Here is a 24,679-nt window from a genome sequence, read left to right as displayed (position 1 = left end):
ATTAAAAGGATATAGTAGGTCATGTAAACTGTAAAATCAGATTTCTATAGCCCCATCGCTGTAGTACAGGGGTAGGCAACCTATGGTACGTGTGCCAAAGGTGACACACAAGCTGATTTTCACTGGCACTCACACTGCCTGGGTCCTGGCCACCGGTCCAGGGGGTTCTGCATTTTAATTTAATTTTAAATGAAGCTTCTTAAACATTTAAAAAAAACTTATTTACTTTACATACAACAATAGTTTAGTTATGTATTACAGATGTATAGAAAGAGACCTTCTAAAAGGTTAAAATGTATTACTGGCATGCAAAACTTTAAATTAGAGTGAATAAATGAAGAGTAGGCACACCACTTCTGAAAGGTTGCCGATCCCTGCTGTAGTATCTAAACTCTGACTTGGTGATCAGAAATTTTTAGAATAAAAGTAGATTGTTCCATTTCTGCTTTCTTAATTACAATATATTAAACTACCAATTCAGCATTTACCAATGCCAAGATATCAATTTAGCAAGTCGATGCAAAGATTGTAGGATTTTCATCAATACTTTCTCTTACTGAACTAACATTTGAGCCCTTCTTCAATCTCTTTCTTTCCCAATTCTATGTACCAATATTCCATATAATTGAAAATAGAAGGCCAAGCAACCTGGGCCAATACTGAGCTGGTATTCCATAACCAGGGACCAAGGCAGTGTGAGTGGACAAGAAATGTAGGTCTCCACTGGAGACACAGTAACTTGAATCCTCAGCCACCTAACCCACAGTGACTCTCAGACAAACAGAGTTTCAAGTTTATGGGACTGCATTGGTTTAGCAGTCAAACCAGTGAGTTATCCTGAAGCTTCTGCTCTAGCACAGTCTCTCATTTACTTGTAAAATGATCACAGACACAATATTATTACTAAAAAGCAATGCAAAAATTTTAAGTTGTGTTTTATTTAAGATCAATGGGTTAATAGTCACACAAAATACAACTTATTACAATCCAAGACAAATATCAAAGACTAACTAAAATGCCAACTGTGAATACTGTGTACTTTTTCTATTTCTTTTTTTTCGCCTATCAGCTATACTTGTCTGATTATACTGAAAACAGGTAATGAAATTAATGAAGTTTGCTTTCAAGTTTAGTCTTGTATAAATACCCATCCACCATTTATTTTTATGATACAGAGGCTTAACTGAGTACATAATTAATTAATTTGATGCCACTTGTTATTGCCAATAGGAAAAAAGGGAGATAGTTTTAACAACTCATGATACAGATGAGAGCTCACTGCTAGGGAGGAATAAGGGGGACTTGCAAAGATAGCTGCACATTGGATTAAGAAAAATCTATTTCTGGCTCTCTGTTACAGAAATTATCTCCTGCCTTCATTAAAAAATAAAAACAATTAGATACTGAGCTGAGAATCTTAATCATGTACTTCAACAAAAAATGTTACCGTCCCATATTTCTTTTCTTGTATTTTTTACATTGTACAGTCTGCTCCTCCCTAGCAGAGAACAGTGACAATGCCTGCTCGTGCCTCATCCCTCTTGTATGACCAGAGGTTGGAAAGAGGGAATTCATTGACTTTATAACAGGAAGCACCATTAATTACATCTCCTTTTTCATTTGCACCATGTATGGGAGCAGAAAAGTCTCCCCCCCCCATCACAAAAAGACAATGGTTCAGCTTTAAAAAATTCTCAAAGTATTTTGATCTAGGTGATTCTTAAAATAGGCAGAAGTTTTTCAGACATAGTTCGTTTATACCAGAGTAACATCTTTCTGCAATTTTCAAGTCTCTACTGCTCAACTGAGCCAAGGAAAAAGACAAGCAGGAGATAGGTAACAGAAGTTCTCTGCCTTTTTTTTTTAAATTTAAGTAAACCTCAGCCCTCTGTGATCTCTACAGATGGAGGAACCATGTGTAAGTGCCTATTTTGAATGTAAATAAAAGCCTAGCAACATGGCACTGGAGTTCTTGCAGGAGCAATCTATGTTGTACTCTTGACTCACTGAATGCGACCTCAAGAGCTAGCTGCGCTTCCATGGTGCTGGTGAAGCAGTTGAAGGATAGGTTACTAACCTGTACGGTAACTGGAGTTCATGAAATTTTGTCCCTGAGATGGGGAACTGAATACACCCGTGCACTTTTGATCAGAGATTTTTGTCAGCAGTGCAAGTGAGTTTGCACCTGTGCCCTACATGCCCTCGTGGTCCAGTTCAAGGAAATATAGGGAGAATGGGACCCATCGCTGGTCCAGTTCTTTCTCAACCATGAACCCCAGAGGCAATAACTCTGGAGAAGAGGAGGAGGGCGGATAGTGGAGCACCCAGAGGTACAAAACATCTCAAAAACTCCAGTTACTGTATAGGTAAGTAACTTCCCCTTCTTCAAGTTATTTTCACTATGGGTGCTCCATGTCAGGAAATTTCTAAGCAATACCTCAATTACAGAGGAGAGGAGTTCTGTACAGATCAGATAACAGCTTTACATAGGGCCATATCTACTCTGGAAGCATGCAATATAGCATAATGCTGGGGAAATGTGTGCACAGATGACCGGGGGGTGGCCTTGCAAATGTCTGTGATGGGTATGTTTTTAAGTAGGGCAATAGAAGTGGACGGCTATAAAAGTGGACTGAGCTCTAGTGGAACAGGCAATCACCCTAGGTGGCGGATGCACCCCAGACGCTTTACAGACATGCCAAAATGCATCCTGAAACTCACTTCAACAGGCTTTGAGTGGAAATTGGGTGTCCCTTCATTCTCTCCATGAAAGAGAGAGTCTGGAAGAAACCGTTTGGTCCTATTGAGGTAGAAGGCAAGAGCTCTTCTTCCAACCAGAGTATGAAGACTGACTTCCTCTGTCATAAGAGCAAGCCCTGGGGTAAAACACTGTCAACTATATGTTCTCATTGATATGAAAATCCAATAACATCATAGGCAGGAATTGCAGATTGGGATGTAAAATCACCTTACTGCAATAGAGCACCATGTCTGATGGATCAGTCATTGGTGCTCCTGGTTCCCCTACTCATTGATGGTTATGACGAACAAGGTTTTGAAGGATAAATGAAGTAACAAACAGCCCCCCGGATGAGAATGGGGGTTTTCTCAAGGCACGGAGAACCAAATTAAAGGCTCTTTTCCATGAGGAAAAAGATTAGACAAAGCCTTAATGAATCACACAGCTGTAGGGTGGATGAAACTGAAAATCCTTCAAGTGGTGGGTAAAAGGCTGTAACGGCAGCTAGGTGAACCTTAACAGAGCTCAGAGACAAACTCAGGTTTTTAAATTTAATAATTATTCAGCTATGTGTGAACAAACTTAGAAAGTGATATCGACCACTGGGTAAACCAGGCTTGGAAATGATTCCACTTTTGGAGAGTTTCCTACTATTCAGAAGCACTGTCTGAACCTGCTCTATGCCCAAGACCCATCAAGGACCCAAGCTTTGAGGTGCAGTGATGAGCAGTTGGGGGTTATACTATGATGCCCAATCCCCAAAGAAGTCCTGCTGTCAGAGGAAGGCTAAGAGGCAGATGAAGAGAAGGGAGAATCAGGTCTGGGAACAATATCAGCCTTGGTCATGATGGCACTCTAAAATAGTCACAACTCTATCTTATTTCAGCTTGTACAGATCCTTGAGGAGCAACAGTGTAGGAAGATAACTGAATTGCAGGACACAAGGCCAAGGAGTAAGGAGGATGTTTCCCAGTCAGTTACTTCTACTTGAGGAGAGGACACAGTCTCACCCATACTTTGTGCTGGACAGCACCGCAAACAGATCTATCTCCAGTGAACTCCAGGTGAAACAGATCTCCTGAAAGACTGAACCACTCAGCTCACATTCCTAGTCCTGATGGAAATGCCTGCTCAGGAAATCTGCTATGGCATTTTGCAGCCACGGCAGACAATGTCTATGTGGTGGGATATGCACCAATTCCATAGTTTTGCCAACTCTCTGCCTAAGGATTTGGATCTTGATCCTCCTTGGGGATAAACAGAGTACATCATTGCTCTGCTGATGATTACTCTGACTGAGAGACCCCTGATGTTGGGTAGGAAATGATGGCAAGCATATTGAATTGCATTAAGTTTTAAGAATGATGACATGGAGTGACGACTCTTCGGGAGTCCATTTGCCTTAAATTGTGAAGCCCTGGGGATAGGTCACTCAACCTACTAGGGAGGTGCTTGTGATGATGACATCGGCAGGGAAAGTGGGGACAAGAATGCAACCCCCACACAAAACCTTTTCAGGCTCCTTCCACCAGTTGAAGGAGTCAAGGACAATCTGAGGTATAGCTGCAAGCCTTTGCTGTGGCTTGTGTGCTCTACTGTAATATGGAAATGAGGCTGGAAATTGTGGTGAACTTCTCTGCAGACAGGTATGCATTGGCAGTTGTGGAGTCTAGAGTGGCTCCAATGAAGTCTATGTATTCCACAGGTTTTAAAGTATACTTTTCTGCATTGAGATGAAGGCCTAAAGAATGGAAGAGATTAGGACCTTGGTTACCTACTGGACCTTGAGGAAGAAAAGACCAGTCCAGGCAGGAAAAGATTATTCCATCTGACGAAAATGGGATGGGATGACAGAGAAGACCTTTGTGAAGGTTATTGGGTCAGTTAAGAGACCAAAGAGTAGAAAACCATACTGGTAGTGGTCCTTGCCCATGATGAATCATAGGAAGCACCTGTAAGATGAGTGCATGGCTATATGAAAGTATGCATTCTGGAGGTCAAGGGCAACAAACCAGTCCCCAGGATCGCCGAATGAAATTACCACTGCTTTATTCTTACACAGTGATTCAGTTTACCATCCTGAATCACAGTGTAAAAATAAAATTGTTCAGAGTCCTGAGATTCAGAATTGGTCTCCATCATCCTTTTTTTCTTGGGAACCACAGAAGACTTGGAATAGAACCCTTTCCCGATGAGATCCAGGGGAATGGCTTTGATCATCCCCAGGAGATTGTACCTCCTGCCTTAGGAACCCCTCGCGAGAAGGATCGTTGAATAGGGATGGGGAAGAGGGATGGAGCTGAACTGGATGGGATGGCCCAATCAAGACAACTTCTAAGATCCATTGGTCTGAGGTGATGAACTCCAAGTGGTCTCTATAGGGCAGATGGAGGGTGGACTGATGCGGCATAAGATCCATAATAAGGGGTGATTTGTGACCTTCAATGAACATGTCAAAATAGTCACTTGGAAGAGGTCACCAACTGAGAGGTCACTGTATATGATGGTTCCTTTTTGTGGAATCTGGACCTCTTTCTAGGTGGTTCTGTTAATCTGAGGGAGTTTTGGTACTCAATTGGGTGAGACTGTTGTGCTGTCTCCAGTTTGCTGTATTTTCTTTTTGTCATAGGCATGTATATATTGAGACATTGCAGAGTCATCCTATAGTCAGAGAGTGAGTGGAGGGATCCTCCTTCATCACTAAAGAGCTTAGGCCCTTCAAAGGGAATTTGTACCTCCCTGGGAAGGCCAGAGGATTCAGCCATGAGATTCAATCCATGACTTTAGCACAGAACACCAAGCTGTGTCCACCTCATCGAGGAAAACCTGAAGGGAAGCCTTTGCAACCATATGGCCTTCTGTAATGACAGTTTGAAACTACTTCTTGTCATGAGGCAAATGATCAATAAAATGTAAAAATTTGCTGTAATTTGTCAAGTCATTTTTGCCATCAAGGACTGATAGTTGCAACCCTGAATTGTAAAGAATAGCAAAGAATAGCTCTTGCAGCCAAAGAGGTCCAGGCGGTTATTGCAAAGGGCAGGAGGTCAATCTGGATTGATACTGCCTATTTCTTTTGTTGATGACCAAAGAGTTAGGGGAGATGGGAGAAAAGGTATGTTGACCCCTTGGCTGGTGTACATTTTTCTTTTTAAAATAAGTTCTTTTGCATTTGGGTGGGATGGTCACTGATGTCGGACATATACAGGCTGGTGATAGTAAAACATCATTAATGGACAGGGAAATCTTGTACTGAAGAGTGGTATGTAAAACATTCACTAGGGAGTCATGATGTTCTTGTTTTCCGACAAAGGCATCTGCAAGGCCTCTCCTATTCTTTTCCTTAGGTCTTAAAAGGCCTTAAAGTCATCCACATGGGATGATGGAGGGACATAGCTACCTTGTCTGGTGAGGAGGATTTGTTAGATGGTAGAGCTTCCACCTCTACTTTTAACATCTGTTTCTCTGGAGGGTCCTCCAGGGGAAGAAGGTCTCAAGGTGCTGGTGGATGTTGATCTTGGCGGGTCCTCTTTCTGTGAGGGCATCCAGTAGAATTTATCACCATAAGGGCTCAAGGGTTCCAAAAAGCCCACTGTGATGGGACATAAAGGAGAGGGACACCAGGGATGTTCCTGCCAAGGCTGACGGGGCAATTGCCAACTAGTTCCCGAGGTTTCATCTTTGGGAAATACCTCAAGGGAAGAAGGCTGAAATGGGAAGATGGTGGAATCCCAGACAGAGACTTGCGCATTCAAGAAAGTAATTTTCCATATCCAGGGGAGGAGTGCCTGATATCGGTACCAGAGGCTGTGTCAGTACTGAAGGTCTAGCTTGTGCATGCAGATGTAGTTGTACCAAAGGATATGCCAACTTCAGAGGATATGTCAGTACCAGCAGGAAATCCCTCTCAGTACCCCTCAGCAAAAGAAATTCAGTCTCTTCCATGACTTGATGATCTTCGTGAACCTGGGCACTGTTCCTCAGTATGAAGTACATTGACCCATACCAGAGATGATACAGATGGACACACTGTACACTCTTTGTGGCCATGATCTGAGAAAGATAGTACCATAGTAGGGGCCCAGGACAATTTCTTCAAGGAGCCCTTGTGTTTGGAGGGCTGCAATCTGGGTACCGACTTATGGTGCTAGACACGGCTGGTTGCAGAGAGACTTCTCAGTACACAATGTACTGGGAGTCTTTTTTGGTGGTACCAGCAACTCGGTACCGAAAGAGGTAGAAGCCTGAGCAGTACCCATAAGATGTGAGATCTCATTACTCCTTGGTGTTAAGAGTGACATTCCCCTTCTTCTGGGCTTTCTCAGAGGAATGAAGTCTTTTTCTCTTAGAAGACTTTGAAAAATCAAAAGGTGACCCAGGTTCTTCACTTACTGGAGCAATGGTGGATGGTGATTTTCTTTGACAGGAAGGCACAAATCACAAAATAGTTATTTCCATTCCCACACAATGTATAATTTAAGAGCTATTAAAAGCTTACCTTACTTATAAGGAAGATGCAGCAGGCAGACCAGAAAGCTGGAGCTTGCACACACATGGGGCCTGCCCCAGGGGTGAGGGAATCGGGGGAGAGGGCATAGAGGTCCCATCCCTGCCCCCTGAAAGCCTCCTGCTTCCCAGGTTCAACTGCTACAATCCTGCCATGGCTTCACCAAACAGTGTTTACCACAGGAACACCCTTATATTGTGAATCCTGGGTGTGGTAAATTATACCAAGTTTGAGACTCATGCAACACTACATTTTTAGAACTTTCTGGCATTGCATATCACTACTGGAGAGAGAGAGAGAGAGTTATGACATTTAAATAAAATCACAATTTGTCTTTAAATGTGTATATATTTATCAGTTAAATAAAAAAGAATATGCAAAACATATTTTGTAGCTTTTGAAATTCTTGGTTAGGCTGTGCCTCACTTGCCTGGGTCACTCCAGAGCTAAAGCCGCCACTGGAGCATTCCGAGCAACTGAGGCTAATGCACAAGGGAGAGAATTGGACCCTGCAGGCCTCAAGGACAGATCCAAATGGAACAGTTTCAGCCTATCTTCTCCTTAGTTTCTTGGATCTGCTCTTGAAGCCAGAGAAAATATTACATGTGAACAGAACACGAGACTCTCGAAGGCAACAGGAGTGCTCACCACTGATGGGAAAGGACCCCGGTACATCTGGCAGGGTTTGAAGCCTAGGGTTTTTGTCCTAACCTGAGTAGGAAAGGCTGAAAACAGACAGGGGCCCAAGGTGACAGAGGTCCTGACTGCAAAAAGTGGGAGGGGGACCCCGTGAAGGCACAAGCCTGTGTTATAAAATAAAGAATAAAACACCAAAAACAAAAATAAATACTTAATATGATAAAATAAAGAGTAAAATAATTTAAAAGCTACTTAGCTAGCTAACAGACACCACAACACTCTGTCTCAAGCCACAGGCAGTTGAGAAGGAACTGGACCAGTGGCAGGCCCTCCCCATACACTCTTGTATAGGTGCATGAGGGGTTGTAGGGCACAGGCATAGACCCAAGGGCACTAATGACAAAAACCTATGATCAAAAATGCACAGGCATGCACACATCCCTGGCATGGTGCATCCATAGGGACAATTACTTGAAGTAGTACACTAGAACAACCTACAGTAGGACATCAAAAAGCTACGGCAATAATATGCATAGAACTTGAAAGAAATAGTATAATTTACATACGCAGCCTAAAGAGAAATGAGTATTTTTAATTTACAGATCTTTGGAGGCAGGCAACAGGCCCATTCCCTTTCTGGTACATTCAGGGGTTCATCACTTTCTTCCCTGAAGGCTGACCCTCTCCTAATTCTTCCCTTCTGCTCCCATCTCTGAGACCCCATGAACATATTTACCTTCCAGCTATTATACCCCCAGAGTCATCCCTCTATTACCCCATTGTAACCTTTTCCCCTCCAGCTCCACTCTCCAGGCTTGCACTAGGACTGCTACATGTGCTAATGTGTTTTTCCTCTTGCATTTGTATCCTTACCTCCTAACTCCAGCTGCTACTATGTAAACTTTCCCTTTCTCCTGCTGTTACTCCTTCCATGTTCCCAATCATCCTTCTTACTACGCTTGTTCCCATTCCTTGACCTCTTGCAGCAACCGTTAGCACACCCCTACACCAAATCCCTTCTCCTCCAGTCACTTTCTCCAGGCCCCCTTCTCCTCCTAAGGGGAAAAAAAAATGTGTATGACATATTCAAACATCTGTCAGTGTCCCTGCCCAGCATATTTCCCTCACCAGTCCAGGAACATATTGTCACAGATCTGGTCGAGCATCCCCAATTGGCCACTCATATTACCATGAGGGGAATTCAGCCTCTGGATCCCCGTGTTTTAAGACTCAGGAGTTTGACTAGAACCCAAACACTGTTCCAGTCGTGGGGTGCCTACACACACTTTCAGAGTGTGTATTCCCTGTCCAGCACCTAGTCCTGAGAGCTGCGACCAAGTGGCCCTGCTGCCTAGTACCTGGAACCAATGCTGACTCTTCATATTCCACAATAGTTTAAACACATCATCTTCTCTAACTCCACCCAAAGGTAGGAGCCTTCTGGTTTATGCAATGTGGTAGATGTAGCATATAACACAGAGATATTTTGACCAGAAGTCGAACACGTTACACATATACACAGAGATAATTTAGAATACAACAAACATGCTGAATCCCTCCCCCCTCCCCCACCCCATGCCTATCCCTTCGGAGTCCTTAGGGAACCATCTGTATTCAGGTAAGCATTCCCCACCCACCCGCCCCTCATCTGGTTCGTGCAACTGCTTCCCTCATTTTAAACTGGTAAACAATGGCCAGAGACACTCAAGTAAAGCCATTCCTATCCCTTATAACCTTCCGCTTTCCTCTGTCAGGTGACTCACTGGTCAGCCTCAACACAGACATAGGAAGTGACTTCACTGGCAGGTGACTTTTTTCCTGACAAACCCGTTCTCCAAGGTAGAAGCCAGCCTTTTATCTAGGGTGCTTCCTTTTTGAATGGAAGAGCATCAAGATTTAACAACCCTCTGTTAGGTCTTTGCCACTGTTTGAAATTTGATCCAACATGGTGGTGAAAAAACAACACACAAAAGGCTGCATGTTCAAAATGGAATTTGCAGCTTGGTATAGATACATACAGAGTTCAAAACGTCACACAGAATTCATAAACTGTTCAAACATTCCCCAAATTGTCACAACTCACCCTGCATACATGAACTATTCAGCAGCCTTCCCAATTCAGCTCTTCTTCCTTCCCCACACCCAGACCCTGAAACCTCTTCTCCCTCCTTAGTCTGGCTCCAAGCATGCTACTGCTGCTGAAGCAATTGCTGCAATTTCCCTTTCTTCCACTGCCAGTTATTCAGTTCCTTCCCCTCAACCCCTGAATGAAGAGCAGCTGAGCAGAGGGAAGGTGCTGATTGGTTGGCAGGAAGTTTCAGGCATCAGCTCAGTGCATAATGGCAGTTGTCCAGATAAGGTTAGAGAAACTATCGGAAGCCTGTATCCCAAGAAAGGGGAAAAATTCATAGGAAGGAGTTGTAGACCAAGCTGGATGAGCAAGCATCTTACAGAGGTGATTAAGAAGAAGCAGAAAGCATACAGGGAGTGGAAGATGGGAGGGATCAGCAAGGAAAGCTACCTAATTGAGGTCAGAACATGTAGGGATAAAGTGAGACGGGCTAAAAGTCGAGTAGAGTTGGACCTTGCAAAGGGAATTAAAACCAATAATAAAAGGTTCTATAGCCATATAAATAAGAAGAAAACTAAGAAAGAGGAAGTGGGGCCACTTAACACTGAGGATGGAGTGGAGGTTAAAGATAATCTAGGCATGGCCCAATATCTAAACAAATACTTTGCCTCAGTCTTTAATAAGGCTAAAGAGGATCTTAGGGACAATGGTAGCATGACAAATGGGAATGAGGATATGGAGGTAGATATTACCATATCTGAGGTAGAAACGAAACTCAAACAGCTTAATGGGACTAAATCGGGGGGCCCAGATGATTTTCATCCAAGAATATTAAAGGAATTGGCACCTGAAATTGCAAGCCCATTAGCAAGAATTTTTAATGAATCTGTAAACTCAGGAGTAGTACCGACTGATTGGAGAATTGCTAATATAGTTCCTATTTTTAAGAAAGGGAAAAAAAGTGATCCGGGTAACTACAGGCCAGTTAGTTTGACATCTGTAGTATGCAAGGTCCTGGAAACAATTTTGAAGGAGAAATTAGTTAAGGACATTGAAGTCAATGGTAAATGGGACAAAATACAACTTGGTTTTACAAAAGGTAGATCGTGCCAAACCAACCTAATCTCCTTTTTTGAAAAAGTAACAGATTTTTTAGATAAAGGAAATGCAGTGGATCTCATTTACCTAGATTTCAGTAAGGCATTTGATACCATGCCACATGGGGAATTATTAGTTAAATTGGAGAAGATGGGGATCAATATGAACATCAAAAGGTGGATAAGGAATTGGTTATAGGGGAGACTGCAACGGGTCCTCCTGAAAGGCGAACTGTCAGGTTGGAGGGAGGTTACCAGTGGAGTTCCTCAGGGATCGGTTTTGGGACCAATCTTATTTAATCTTTTTATTACTGACCTTCGCACAAAAAGTGGGAGTGTGCTAATAAAGTTTGCGGATGATACAAAGCTGGGAGGTATTGCCAATTCAGAGAAGGATCGGGATATTATACAGGAGGATCTGGATGACCTTGTAAACTGGAGTAATAGTAATAGGATGAAATTTAATAGAGAGAAGTGTAAGTTTATGCATTTAGGGATTAATAACAAGAATTTTAGTTATAAGTTGGGGACGCATCAATTAGAAGTAACGGAAGAGGAGAAGGACCTTGGAGTATTGGTTGATCATAGGATTACTATGAGCTGCCAATGTGATATGGCTGTGAAAAAAGCTAATGCGGTTTTGGGATACATCAGGAGAGGCATTTCCAGTAGGGATAAGGAGGTTTTAGTACCGTTATACAAGGCACTAGTGAGACCTCACCTAGAATACTGTGTGCAGTTCTGGTCTCCCATGTTTAAAAAGGATGAATTCAAGCTGGAGCAGGTACAGAGAAGGGCTACTAGGATGATCCGAGGAATGGAAAACTTGTCTTATGAAAGGAGACTTAAGGAGCTTGGCTTGTTTAGCCTAACTAAAAGAAGGTTGAGGGGAGATATGATTGCTCTCTATAAATATATCAGAGGGATAAATACAGGAGAGGGAGAGGAATTATTTCAGCTCAGCACCAATGTGGACACAAGAACAAATGGGTATAAACTGGCCACCAGGAAGTTTAGACTTGAAATCAGACGAAGGTTTTAACCATCAGAGGAGTGAAGTTTTGGAATAGCCTTCCAAGGGAAGCAGTGGGGGCAAAAGATCTATCTGGCTTTAAGATTCTACTCGATAAGTTTATGGAGGAGATGGTATTATGGGATAATGGGATTTTGGTAAGTAATTGATCTTTAAATATTCAGGGTAAATAGGCCAAATCCCCTGAGATGGGATATTAGATGGATGGGATCAGAGTTACCCAGGAAAGAATTTTCTGTAGTATGTGGCTGGTGAATCTTGACCATATGCTCAGGGTTTAGCTGATTGCCATATTTGGGGTCGGGAAGGAATTTTCCTCCAGGGCAGATTGGAGAGGCCCTGGAGGTTTTTCGCCTTCCTCTGTAGCATGGGGCATGGTTGACTTGAGGGAGGCTTCTCTGCTCCTTGAAGTCTTTAAACCATGATTTAAGGATTTCAATAGCTCAGACATAGGTGAGGTTTTTCATAGGAGTGGGTGGGTGAGATTCTGTGGCCTGCACTGTGCAAGAGGTCAGACTAGATGATCAGAATGGTCCCTTCTGACCTTAGTATCTATGAATCTATGAATCTTCATTAACCCAAGTAAACCAAGGCAGCCGATTAGGTACCAAAAATCATACCAAATGCTGGATGTTAGGTACCTCTGCTGCACAATGCTGAGTGTTTAACAATCCTCCTGTATCTCTCAGGCCTATTTCATTGTTCCTTCTGCACTGACAGAGAATTTGCAGACTGTCATTACAACCGTCGTGCTGCAAAGGCACATTATGTGGGGCTAGAAATCACTATAGACCACTGAGGGCCTACTTGCATCCGATGAAGTGAGCTGTAGCTCACGAATGCTTATGCTCTAATAAATTTGTTAGTCTCTAAGGTGCCACAAGTACTCCTTTTCTTTTTGAGGGCCTACTATAATTTTTTCCTTGTTCAGGTCTCTCTCCTCAGGCAGGTTTCAGAGTAGCAGCCGTGTTAGTCTGTATTCGCAAAAAGAAAAGGAGTACTTGTGGCACCTTAGAGACTAACAAATTTATTAGAGCATAAGCTTTCGTGAGCTACAGCTCACTTCATCTTGCATCTGCTAAAGGCATAAACTTAGGTCAAAGAGTCACTCATATGCAAGGGATGACATCATCAAGAAAGCTCAATAGAGTATCTCCATCTGCTGTCAGTGGAAACTATATGGAGGCATCCAGAATGGCCTCTAATACCAAAGCAAGGAAAATACTTTTTTCTAACTGCTTGCCCTGCAAATTCAGAAAGGGATCTAAAAAGTCAACTAGAGTTCTTTTTGCCTCAGATACCACAAACAATAAGATACTGCAAGCCAAATTCTGTCCTCATTTATGGAAGTACAACTCTAAAGATTTCAATAGGATTACATTGGTATAAATGAGGGAAGAATCTGGCCCTTCATTTCAAAGCTACTGAAGAATTCTCTTGGAGATGTGCAACAGCTCCCTTTCCCAAAACTGTGTTGGCTGTGCACAGTTTATAGCAGTAAGTAGTAGTAAAATATATATTTTGGTCACTACAGTAAGTAGATTTGACCCTCTCTAAACACAGGCAGTGGATGTTTAGTAAGAAGGTATTGTTTTACATGGTACTTTTTCAGAGTAGAACAGCACTTTAATGTATTCTTTTCAGGGCCAGCTCCAGCTTTTTTGCCACCCAAGCAGCGAAGAAAAAAGGAGGAAAAAACCAACACCAAAAAACCCCGATTGAACTGCCGCCGAAGAGAAAGAGAAGGAACGAAGGGCTCGCTGCCAAATTGCCGCCCCAATAACGCACCGAGTGCCGCCCCTTTCTATTGGCCGCCCCAGGCATTTGCTTCCTTCACTAGTCCCTGGAGCTGGCCCTGATTCTTTTGAGTCAAATATTTTAGTCTTCAGTGTGTAGACATAAGAAAACAGAACTACAGATATGAAAAAATTCTCAAGTGAAATGTTTTCATTCTATGTATTATATACATGTAAGAAACAATTTGAAGAGTTTTATTAACCTAATGTCTTTTTTAGGCCGAAGTAGTTTCTATTGTACCTTACAAACAAGACAAAATTTATTCCCAGAATCTGTCTCACTTATCTAGTCAATTTCAGTCAAGTTGGAAGGGCATATTGAGTGGCGTCCTGCAGGGATCGGTTGTGGGTCCGGTTCTGTTCAATATCTTCATCAATTATTTAGATAATAGCATAGAGAGTACACTTATAAAATTTGTGGACAATACCAAGCTGGGAGGCGTGGCAAGTGCTTTGGAAGACAGGATTAAAATTCAAAATGATCTGGACAAACTGGAGAAATGGTCTAAAGTAAACAGGATGAAAGTCAATAAGGACAAATGCAAAGTACTCCACTTAGGAAGGAACAATCAGTTGCGCACATACAAAATGGGAAATGACTGCCTAGGAAAGAGTACTGTAGAAAGGGACCTGGAGGTCATAGTGGATCACAAGCTAAATATGAGTCAACAGTGTAAGACAGTTCCAAAAAAAAAAAAAAACCAACATCATTCTGGGATGTATTAGCAAGACACGAGAAGTAATATTTCCACTCTACTCTGTGCTGATTAGGCCTCAGCTGGAGTATTGTGTCCAGTTCTGGGTGTCATATTTCTGGAAAGATTTGGATAAATTGGAGAAAGTTCAGAGAAATACAACAAAAATAATTAAAGGTCTAGAAAACATTGACCTATGAGGGAAGATTGAAAAAATTGGGTTTGTTTAGTCTGGAGAAGAGAAGACTGAGAGGGGACGTGATAAATGTTTTCAAGTACATAAAAGGTTGTTACAAGGAGGAGGGAGAAAAATTGTTCTTAACTTCTGAGGATAGGACAACAAACAATGGGCTTAAGTTGCAGCCAGGGCGGTTTAGGTTGATTAGGAAAAATGTCCTGTCAGGGTGGTCAAGTACTGCATAGGGAGATTGTGGAATCTCCATCATTGGAGATTTTTAAGACCAGGTTAGATAAACACCTGTCAGAGATGGTCTAGATCAGTGGTTCTCAACCTTTTGTACCCTTTCACATAGCAAGCCCCTGAGTGAGACCCCTCCCTTATAAATTAAAAACACTTTTTAATATATTTAACACCATCATAAATGCTGGAGGCAAAGCAGGCTGTGGGGTGGAGGCTGACAGCTCATGACCCCCCCCATGTAATAACCTCATGACCGCCTGAGGGGTCCTGATCCCCAGTTTGAGAACCCCTGGTCTAGATAATACATAGTCCTGCCATGAGTGCAGGGGACTGACTAGATGACCTCTTTAGGTCCCTTCCAGTTCTACGATTTTTCAGGATCTGCAGGCAAATAAACTTTCAGTCATGAAAAAAATAGCAAAAGTTACCATTAATCCTAAATATTTATTTACAAAAATTATCCACAACACCAAATCTACACATCAGTGAAGATGAAATGAAGGTTACAACCTTGCAGCAAGATCTTTGAGATTACTCTACATATTCACGGGTAATGTGCTGACCAGTGCAGCCTAAGATGGACCGTTTTCCAAGCAGTGTCTGTTGGGCCACACATGTACCCCCTCATATCTCTCTGCTCAGCATTCATGAATGTTCTAGGAGCAAGGCTGTATAAAGCAGGATGCTGTACCTCAGTTCCTTTCATTGCTGACCTAGAGAAATGAAGATAGGACACTGACAAAGAGGGGAAGGTAGGTGGGAAGCTTGACAAATTACCCGTAAAAGAGAATATGCAGGGTCATATCAAAGAACTCCAGAATAAGTAAGTAAACTTGATTTTTATTTTGAGTATCTCTGAACAGTCCCTCTTATGGGTAAGTTTGTTAAGCAGTGCTGGAAACACAAAAGGTAGGAAGAGTGCTAATTAAATAATGATTGAACTGCAGCTCTACCAAAAGGAGCATGTACTCTAGAAGTCAAATCCAAAGCATAAATGTAGCCTCTAACTTCCAAGCAGCCTTACAGATTTCCCCAACAGAAACATGTTTAAGATAAGCAAAATATTCTGCCATTCTTCTAGCAAAAAGAGCAGTAGGCAGAGAATGCAACAAGAATTCATTGTTTTATGCATCTGGAAATAGTTTGAGAAGATACATCATAACCCATTGGATTCTTAGAATAAAAAACAAATAACCTAGAAGACTTCCTAAAATCTGCAGTTCTATTTCAATAAAAAACTAAAACCCTTACAGCATCTAAAGTATGTGAATTAGATTCCCCTTTATTAGTATGTGGCTTTGGAAAAAACAGTGCCAAATTTACTGTGGGATTGATGTGAAACTCAGATATTCTTTTTTGTAAAAACCTGGGATTAGGTCTAACAATCACCTTATCTTTATGAAAAATTGTAAATGGTGGATGTGCCATCAATGCATGCAATTTACTCATCCTTCTGGCAGATGTTATAGCAATAATAAACACAGTCATAATAGATAAATAAAATAACAAAAACTCTGCTAAGGGTTCAAAAGGCAGCTTCATAAGCACAGATAAAACCAAATTAAGATCCCATGATGAAACCAGGTCTTTTACAACAGGATAAATGCTAGATAAACCCTTCAGAAACCTTTTAACCGTATCATGAACAAGTAACCATCTACCATCAATCATGACATAAACAAACAGAGCTTTTAAATTAACTCTTGGAGAGAAATTACATAACCCCATCAGACTTGGGATACATTGTCAGACTCCAATAGCCCAGACAGTCAGATGGAGAAACTGGAGATCCAGATGAAGAATTCTGCCATGGAGCTGTGACAACAGGTCGAGAGCAATGTTCTCTCTAATTTTTTCCATCCATGTGCGGAATAAATTTTGTTATGGGCACCGAGGTATGTGCGGATGTGCGCCACCAGTAGAAACAAAAAACCTTATAATATATATTTTTTAAAAGATACTATACACAGACTGTGTGTGTGAGTCTAGAACCACACACAGACAGTGTGTGTATGTGTGTGTGTGCGTGCGTGTGTGAGAGAGTCTAGAACCAGAGTGTGTGTGAGTGTGTGCGTGTGCACGTGTGAGAGAGAGAGAGAGAGAGAGAGTCTAGAACCACACACTGTGTGTGTGTTTGTGTGTGTGAGAGAGAGATTGATTGATTGTGTGCGTGTGCTGGGGAAGTCTCTTTAAGGTAGTGAAAGATGTCCGACTACTAGGAAACTGGGATGAGTAGTATATAACATCAGGTTTCAGAGTAGCAGCCGTGTTAGTCTGTATTCGCAAAAAGAAAAGGAGTGCCTCCTTTTCTTTTTATATAACATCAGGTTACCAAAGGCTGTAGCTAGAAAATCAGACTAACTTGACAGCTAAGTTACCACACCTCATACAACTAAAATTGGTACCAATATTAGCACAATCACAGTTGTGCAGATACCTTTTTAAAATGTTTTTTTCCCTTTTGCTAAAGTTATTTTCCCCCACTATTTGTTTAATTTTAGATCTTCTGAAAAACAACAAAATATGAGTCAAGGGTAATTCCATCATTAAATACCAATTTAGAAAGCTACAACTTGTCGTTCTCCCAACCAATTCCTGTAGCTCAAAACCCACCATCAAACAGCAACACTAGAAGAACTTCTGCCGAACTTATCTGCTGTGCCTATGTTGTATCTGATGCTGAAGTGGAGTGGGGAGAGGGAGGAGACATTCACATAGATGAAAAATTCATTACATTACAAATGCATTTGGTGCTTTGCTTATTCTTTCCTATAACTTAAAAACAAATATTAAATTAATGAATCGACAGAACATATGACACACATTATAGCAATACTGCATAAATTATGCAGCTTTCTCGCAGACACATTGACAGAAAATAAAAAGTGTGGCTTATAGCCTGCAAAGATTAAAGACCACTGCTCCAACAGTTACATTTCTTACATGTATCTTAAATGAAAGCTTTTTAAAATTTTCATAATATATAAATTAAACTCCTTCTGCAATTAAGTCATTGGGAAGCTAAATTAGCCTGACGACAGAGCTTTGTTCAACTGTTATGTCCTCTCCTCCCCTTAAATAAGAAAAGTAATTATCATTTCTGAAACCTTCAAGGTAGCTTGTTAGTGCTTTTCATTATTTTTGTATGCATCCACTAAAATCTGTGTTATACTAATTAATCAACTAATTGTACCAATCATTTCTAGCTACAATAGAGCCATTTGCCAATTAATCTCACTTTCGGAGAGAGTAATTCTGTAGTCAGGATTAGAGTTTTTGTTTTGTATTATTTTAATTGGCTCAAACATTTCATTTTTATTTTAAAGAACCCAATAGATACTTTGAATTCTCAGAAATTGCTCATTTAAATTATAATTTATACTGAACTAGAAGCATTTTTCTATGAAGCAGCATTATCCCTATGTCTGTGACACAAGAAGTTTCTGAAAAGAAAATTATTCATCTCAGTGGGCATGTTCAAAATTCCCATATGAACTATGATGCAGGAAATGACTGGTTCCACTTTATTCAAATACATTCAAATTCTATCACAGCGTTCTTTCTACTTACTTCTCACCCTTCCAAACAAAGATTTAAAGTTAGAAGGCTACCAAAACATTAAAAAATTACATTATAAAACTGTTGTGTAAGATCATATAAAACTATGGCTAACCTGTTAGATTTTTGTTCCTATGTATGTATCTTGCTTCTAACCTACACTATTGCTTGACTCAGCATTTTTCATGGTATATAGCAGTAAAAGCTGTCATTTTACTCTGCCCATTCCTTTATCCCCCAATGTCCTTCATATCCTTAAAGCTGTCAGAAGTTCACTGTCATTTTCTTTGTTTTACTGTCTTCAGTGATTGTGACCCTATGTCACAGCTATTGTTCTTCCAGGCAAAAGAGAAGTTTTCTTCAGAACTATTCAGTTCAGGCCACCACTGAGCAAAGACAGGCATCCTTTGTAACAGTCATAACATTTAGAGTTTATCTTTGGCAAGAGAATGAAATCTGGAAATGTGAAGTAACACCCTAATTATAATTATATAATCATTTTCTCTAGATTAAGTTCAGGGCCAACCCTCATTCTGGTTCAGATGAAAGACCTGTCCACAGTGTTGGAAACTTATTAACCTAACTTGATTCAAGATGGCTTAAGGATTATGCTGCTTTTGCTACTTAACCATTTAGCCAACGACTTAGAAGAGTATTATGACAATTTGTAATACAAAAAACTCAAGACTGGCATCAACCTCATAGCAGCAGCATCATATATTACTATGCTTTAAAAAGGGGTAGTGACTGATGAAATGATAAAGAAGGCTGCTAGAATGCTGATGGCAGAAAGCTCATGCTAAGTCATGTCAATTATACTATTGAGAATTTTTATGTTCTTGTACGTGGCAGAGAACGTATCCTTTTCCTGTTTAGTAGAATCAAAAAAGTGTTGTCCAGCAGAACTTCTTACCGTGGCGGGGAATTCATTGATTTGACATACATTAATAAGAGTGACAAGGTGAGTGAAAATAATGTATTTTATTGGACCAATGTCAGGTCGTGAAAGAAACATGTTTTTAAGTTACATGGAGCTCTCCTTCAGATCTGGGAAAGGTACTCAAAAGTGTCACAGCTAAATATAAGGTGTAACAGATTGTTTTGCATAAGTAGTTAATACACTCAAGGTAAAGTGGCCTGTTTACACCTCTGTAGTCAGAGGACAAAAAGGGGAGTTAGTGGGATACATATTGTTGTAATAAGCCATAAATCCAGAGCTCCCAGGCTTGTCTTTTGAAAGTGTTGTGTGGGCTTCCTTTGATGACTTAGGACTGAGAGGTCAGCTATGTAGTGATTGTTTTGTGAAAAAAGAAGTGTTTGCCTACAGGTGATACAGGGTTTTGTCTTATCATTTTTCTGTGTGAGTGCATTTTTGAGCATAGTGATTGTCTGGTTTCACCCACATAAATTGTTACTGGGGCATTTAATGTACCAGATGAGGTACACCACATGTTGGGTTGGGCCTATGTAGGACCCATGGATCTTTAAAGGTATGTTTTGGGAGGTATTGATCATTGTAGCAATCAGGGGTCAGAAATGTGTCCGAGGTATACATTTTGAGGTCCGTCGTCATTTTTCAAAAAATTGAATGACTGAATGACTTAACGCCCCAATGTCCATCACTAAGTACGGTAATTTTGTCAAGTGTCCATCAGGCAACATGGTGGTGCCGATCCCTGGTAGCAATGGAGATATGAATGCAGGTTTTGCATCTGTTGTTATGGCAGGGTCTAGTGCTGCTTTCAGTTGGTATGTCCTGATCTGTGGGGACATTGCTTCTGATAAGCTTAGTGAGGTTGAGGGGTTGTTTGAAGGCCAAAAGTGGGTGTTTGGGAAAGATTTATTATAGAATATGGTCCCCATTGAGTATAGGATGGAATTGTTTTATGATATCCCATATGGGTTCCAGTGTGGGGTAATAGGGGTGTGCAGTTGGAGGATTTTTCCCCCCATATTGAAGCAGGTTCTCCTGGGGTATTTCGGAAGCCCATTCCATGATGCGAAGGTAGAGTGTCCTTGTTTGGTGCACGCAGTTTTAAATGTGTTAATGTGGGTATCCCAGACTTTGTCGTCAGAGCATATTCTGTGGTATGTGAATGCCTGATTATAGATAACAGATTTCTTGGTGTATTTGGGGTGGTCACTGAAGCTGTGAAGGTAAGTGTGATGATCTGGGAGTTTCTTGTATATAGTTGCCTGTAGGGTTCTGTTGCCGAAGCTGATTGTGGTGTCCAGGAAGTTAATGCTGGTGTGGGAGTGTTCTAGAAAAAGTTTGATGGGTGGGTGGTGGATGTTGAAGTTATGGTGGAAGCCTATGATTGTCTGTCCAGAGGATGAAAATATCATTGATGTATCTCATTTATTTTGTGGTGCATTTTTTGTGGTTTTGTGGTGCATTTGTCCCAAAGTACTTCCTTAAGGTAGCCCAGGAAGAGGCGGGCATATTGGGGAACCATCCTAGAACCCATGGCCGTTCCAATGCTTTGGGCAAAGTGTTTTTTGTTTAAAAGTATAATTGTTATGGGGGAGGACGAAATGGATGAGCTTGGCAATGTATTTGGAGTGGATATCTGAGTGTTGTCCATTGTCTTAGATATTTGAGGCAGGCAGAGATGTCGCCACTGTGAGGAATGTTGATGTATAGGGAGGTGACATCCATGGGGGCAAGGATGAGTAACATTAATAAGAGTAACATTTCTCTCACTGTAAAGAATTTTCTGTCTACTCTGAAGATAAACTAAACCAACATATTTATATTAATAGCTAGCCATGGAAAAAAGAGCAGGAAACAGGCGAATGGCTTGAAATTCCCACCCATCTGCCAACACTTAAGAGACAGTGCAAAAGCCATTCACTTTGATGTTCTACCTCTGACCCCATGTGGAGCTCACCCAAGTGGTTTTGCACAGCAGGGTCCAAGTTTATGAATACAGGGAACAAACACCCAACTGACTTAAAAGGGCACTCTGTCAAGTAGGGGAAAGACACAGTAGAGAGAGACAATACAACTACTTTGGGGTGACTAAATAAGGGAGGCTTGCCTAGGGATGATAAAATTCTGTACAAAACAGACATCTGTGTAGACTTTTGTTGTTTGAAAATATTTTTTCTATTCTGTTATGCTTTAATCCTACTGTTAAGATTAAACAATACTTTGGCTTAAGAAGATTGTCTGGTTACTCTATCTACCACTGGGTACGGATGATACGAAGGACCCTGTCTAATAGTGAGAGTATAACGTTATGTCACCCCAGCAAAGGTAGAGGCATGAGGCCTGAGACTTAAGGGACTATACTCACAGAAACCAGAAAGAGTTCAGAGATGCAGCTTGCCCTATATCTGGGACAACAATATGAAGTATGGGGTGATATTTTGGTCTGCAGCATCACTCGTACACGGACAGATGGCACTCAGGTCTACATCTCTCTTTAGTCTACCCCAGGCTTTGTGTTCTCAGCGCTCTTCAATACCTGAGACACATAGGGAAGCAAATGTGTAAAAAGTTGCTTAGGCTCAATCTTGATAAGATGCGAAGCAAGATGGCAGATTGAAGGAAGCATCTAGAGGTATGGCTAGATATTTGAAAAAGCATCTTCTATATGAGATCTATGTCTAATGTCACTGATTTCAAACTGTGATCCTTGATAGAACTGTGAAGTCTGATGGAAGCATTTCAGCTTTCTTGACTTGTGGAAGTTCAATATATCAGAAAGTTGTGCTAGCTGTAAATATAGCACAAGCTATTTGCTTATCAATTTTGTGTTCGAGTTTGTGCTCATTCCCTCTCTCATCATAAATTATATTCCCTCTTTGTAATTCTTGCTGCTCATTCCTGGGGTTATACTCTCCCTAGGTTGTGGCGGGGTGGGTTTTTTTGTTGTTGTTGTTTTTAATAGAAATCCAAACCTTTGGAGACTGCTGCCTCTTGTGAATCACCTGAATTTGGTGTGCTTTATCACACAATGTAAGACAGACCTTATTGTTTGGTCAAGCTTTTTACTGGGCCTATAAATTTAATTAAAAACAATTAATAGATTTTTTTGTTTTGTTCTTTAAAAAGCTGGTAGGAAACTTATTGATCCTTTAAATTGAAAAGTTTAAATTTTTAATTGAATATTTTGAGACCTTCCCTGGAGAGACTCAGCAATATACAAAGTAAATTGCTCCCACAAAATAACCGTGCCTGAATTAAACTTGGTTCTCCCACGAATTAGTGCAGAACTCTAATTTTGTTCCAGGCCTAACTCAGACACTATCAGTTAGCAGTTGTGCATTATGTTCCCAAAATAAAAAGGACTCACTATTTTAGACCTCCTGGCCTTACAATCACTAGCAGCTTGTTGGTTATACTCAGCAATAAAACTGCTTACAATTGTCCATTTTGTCTCTCCCAACATCAATAAACAGTATTTTTGAAATAGTAAAACAGTAAGATTTTCGATTACACGTATGATGACATAGGACTTATTTTAAGTCTAGAATGTACTGAGATACGGTTACAGATGGCTCAGTTATGCAGTTTACACTAGTGAAACCACAGGACAACTCACTGAACTGAATGTTGTCAGAAGACACGGTCAAATTATTACCCTGCTTCATTAGGTAAGTAGGCTGGCTACCACAAGCTGTCAAACAACCAAAAGTAGAGTTTTGGAAGGCTACTAGTTTAACATGATTTTTTTCACCATAGATAACCTTTAAAAACCACCTTTGTTCAGATTTTTAATCAAACTTCCTCCTTTATTATATTTATTCTGAATAACTCATGATGACACTGTCTGAGTGCACATATTCTCATTTTGTAAAGGAGACACTATTTATTAGTAAGCAGTAAACATAACATTTCCAGGAGGGAAAAGGAAACATAGCAGACATTTGAATTTCAAACAAATCAGCCTGCAAGTTAAAAAAATACAATTACTAGAGCAGATGCTAGTTTATTTTGGAGGAAACAACATTTTCCACATCAGCCACAATCAGAATTTTTACTGTATACTCTAGTACGGCATGTATTTCTCTGCTAGTTTTGAGGTAGTATTCAGATATAAATATTTAACTCAATTTTGTTATTAACAGACAATCCAGCCAAGCACAATTAGCAGACTGTTTTAAAAGAGCACAGCAATGGCAATGATAAACAAGTAACAAAACCTTTTTAAATAAATTATGGATTTATAATTCTAATTACTCCAAAACATAACATACAAACTGAACAGTGAAAGAAAAGGAAAAATACAACCCATGAATAGTTTAAACCAAGTGTATTCAAGCATTTATGAATGCCATCTATAATGTATACAAGTATATAGAACTTGCTTTCAACAGCTGCCAGATTGAAACTTTACATGTTCATATAAATTATTCAAAATTTTAGCCTACTCTCTTTTTTGTTTAAAACTATGACCAAAACCAAGCAAATGTTAAGGGAGACTACCTAATTAAATGAGACCTAGTAGCTTATCTCTACAAAATATTTTTGAGCACTCTTCCTATACTTGATATTTTGAACAAGGCAATAAACTTAAACAATAGCAGAGTAACCACAATGCGGTCGGTTTACCATACTGGCACATCTCTGAAGCTTCATAAACTTTATGGTAACAGCAGCCTCTTGGAATTAAACATTTTGTCTTGCATTCTGTAACCTCTTTCACCTACATGAGATTGGAACAACATGAAAGTCTAAAGCATATATTAGAAACTCTCACTAGTCTACGCAGTGCAACAAAATAAAATACAATTTAGAGGTGAAATATTCAGGAATTCTGAGAATGGAAAAAGCAAGTTGTGTTGATTGTGTGCAATGCAGGGCATGGGGGGAGTCAAGAACCTTTTATTATAGCTTTAAAAAAAAGAAAATACAGGAGGATTAAAGATCTAAAAGTAGGAATCACATCTTTAAAATAGAAACAAAGTACATAATGTTTTAAGAAGCTTATTGTCCAATAAGTCATATCTTGTAGCCCTCGTATAATCTAGAAACTCCCTAAAATGCATTAGAAAATGGCTTTGGACACTTAGACATAAAAAGAACAAGCCAAGAGCTGGACCTGAGCAAAAATGCACATTCTCCTTCCTCTCTGTGGTCAAAGAGAAAATTACCTGGACTATGGTACTGCAAG

General features: G+C 40.5%; 1 protein-coding gene across 5 annotated transcripts in view; it reads right to left on the bottom strand.

The window, feature by feature from the left end:
• TANC2 (tetratricopeptide repeat, ankyrin repeat and coiled-coil containing 2) overlaps positions 1-24,679 on the bottom strand; it is a 702,178-nt gene that overhangs the window by 536,967 nt on the left and 140,532 nt on the right. Inside the window, exon 1 of one of the 5 annotated variants that reach the window (XM_043503350.1) lies at positions 21,857-21,901. The exons of the other annotated variants lie outside the window; for them this stretch is intronic. The gene's annotated coding sequence lies outside the window, so the exon portion shown is untranslated. Of the gene's footprint in view, positions 1-21,856; positions 21,902-24,679 lie in introns of those variants that run through there. 5 annotated transcript variants of the gene reach the window in all.

The sequence above is a fragment of the Dermochelys coriacea genome, chromosome 27 (assembly GCF_009764565.3).
Source record: "Dermochelys coriacea isolate rDerCor1 chromosome 27, rDerCor1.pri.v4, whole genome shotgun sequence".
Classification (NCBI taxonomy): Eukaryota; Metazoa; Chordata; order Testudines; family Dermochelyidae; genus Dermochelys; species Dermochelys coriacea.
This window is presented reverse-complemented; position numbering and strand designations above follow the sequence as displayed.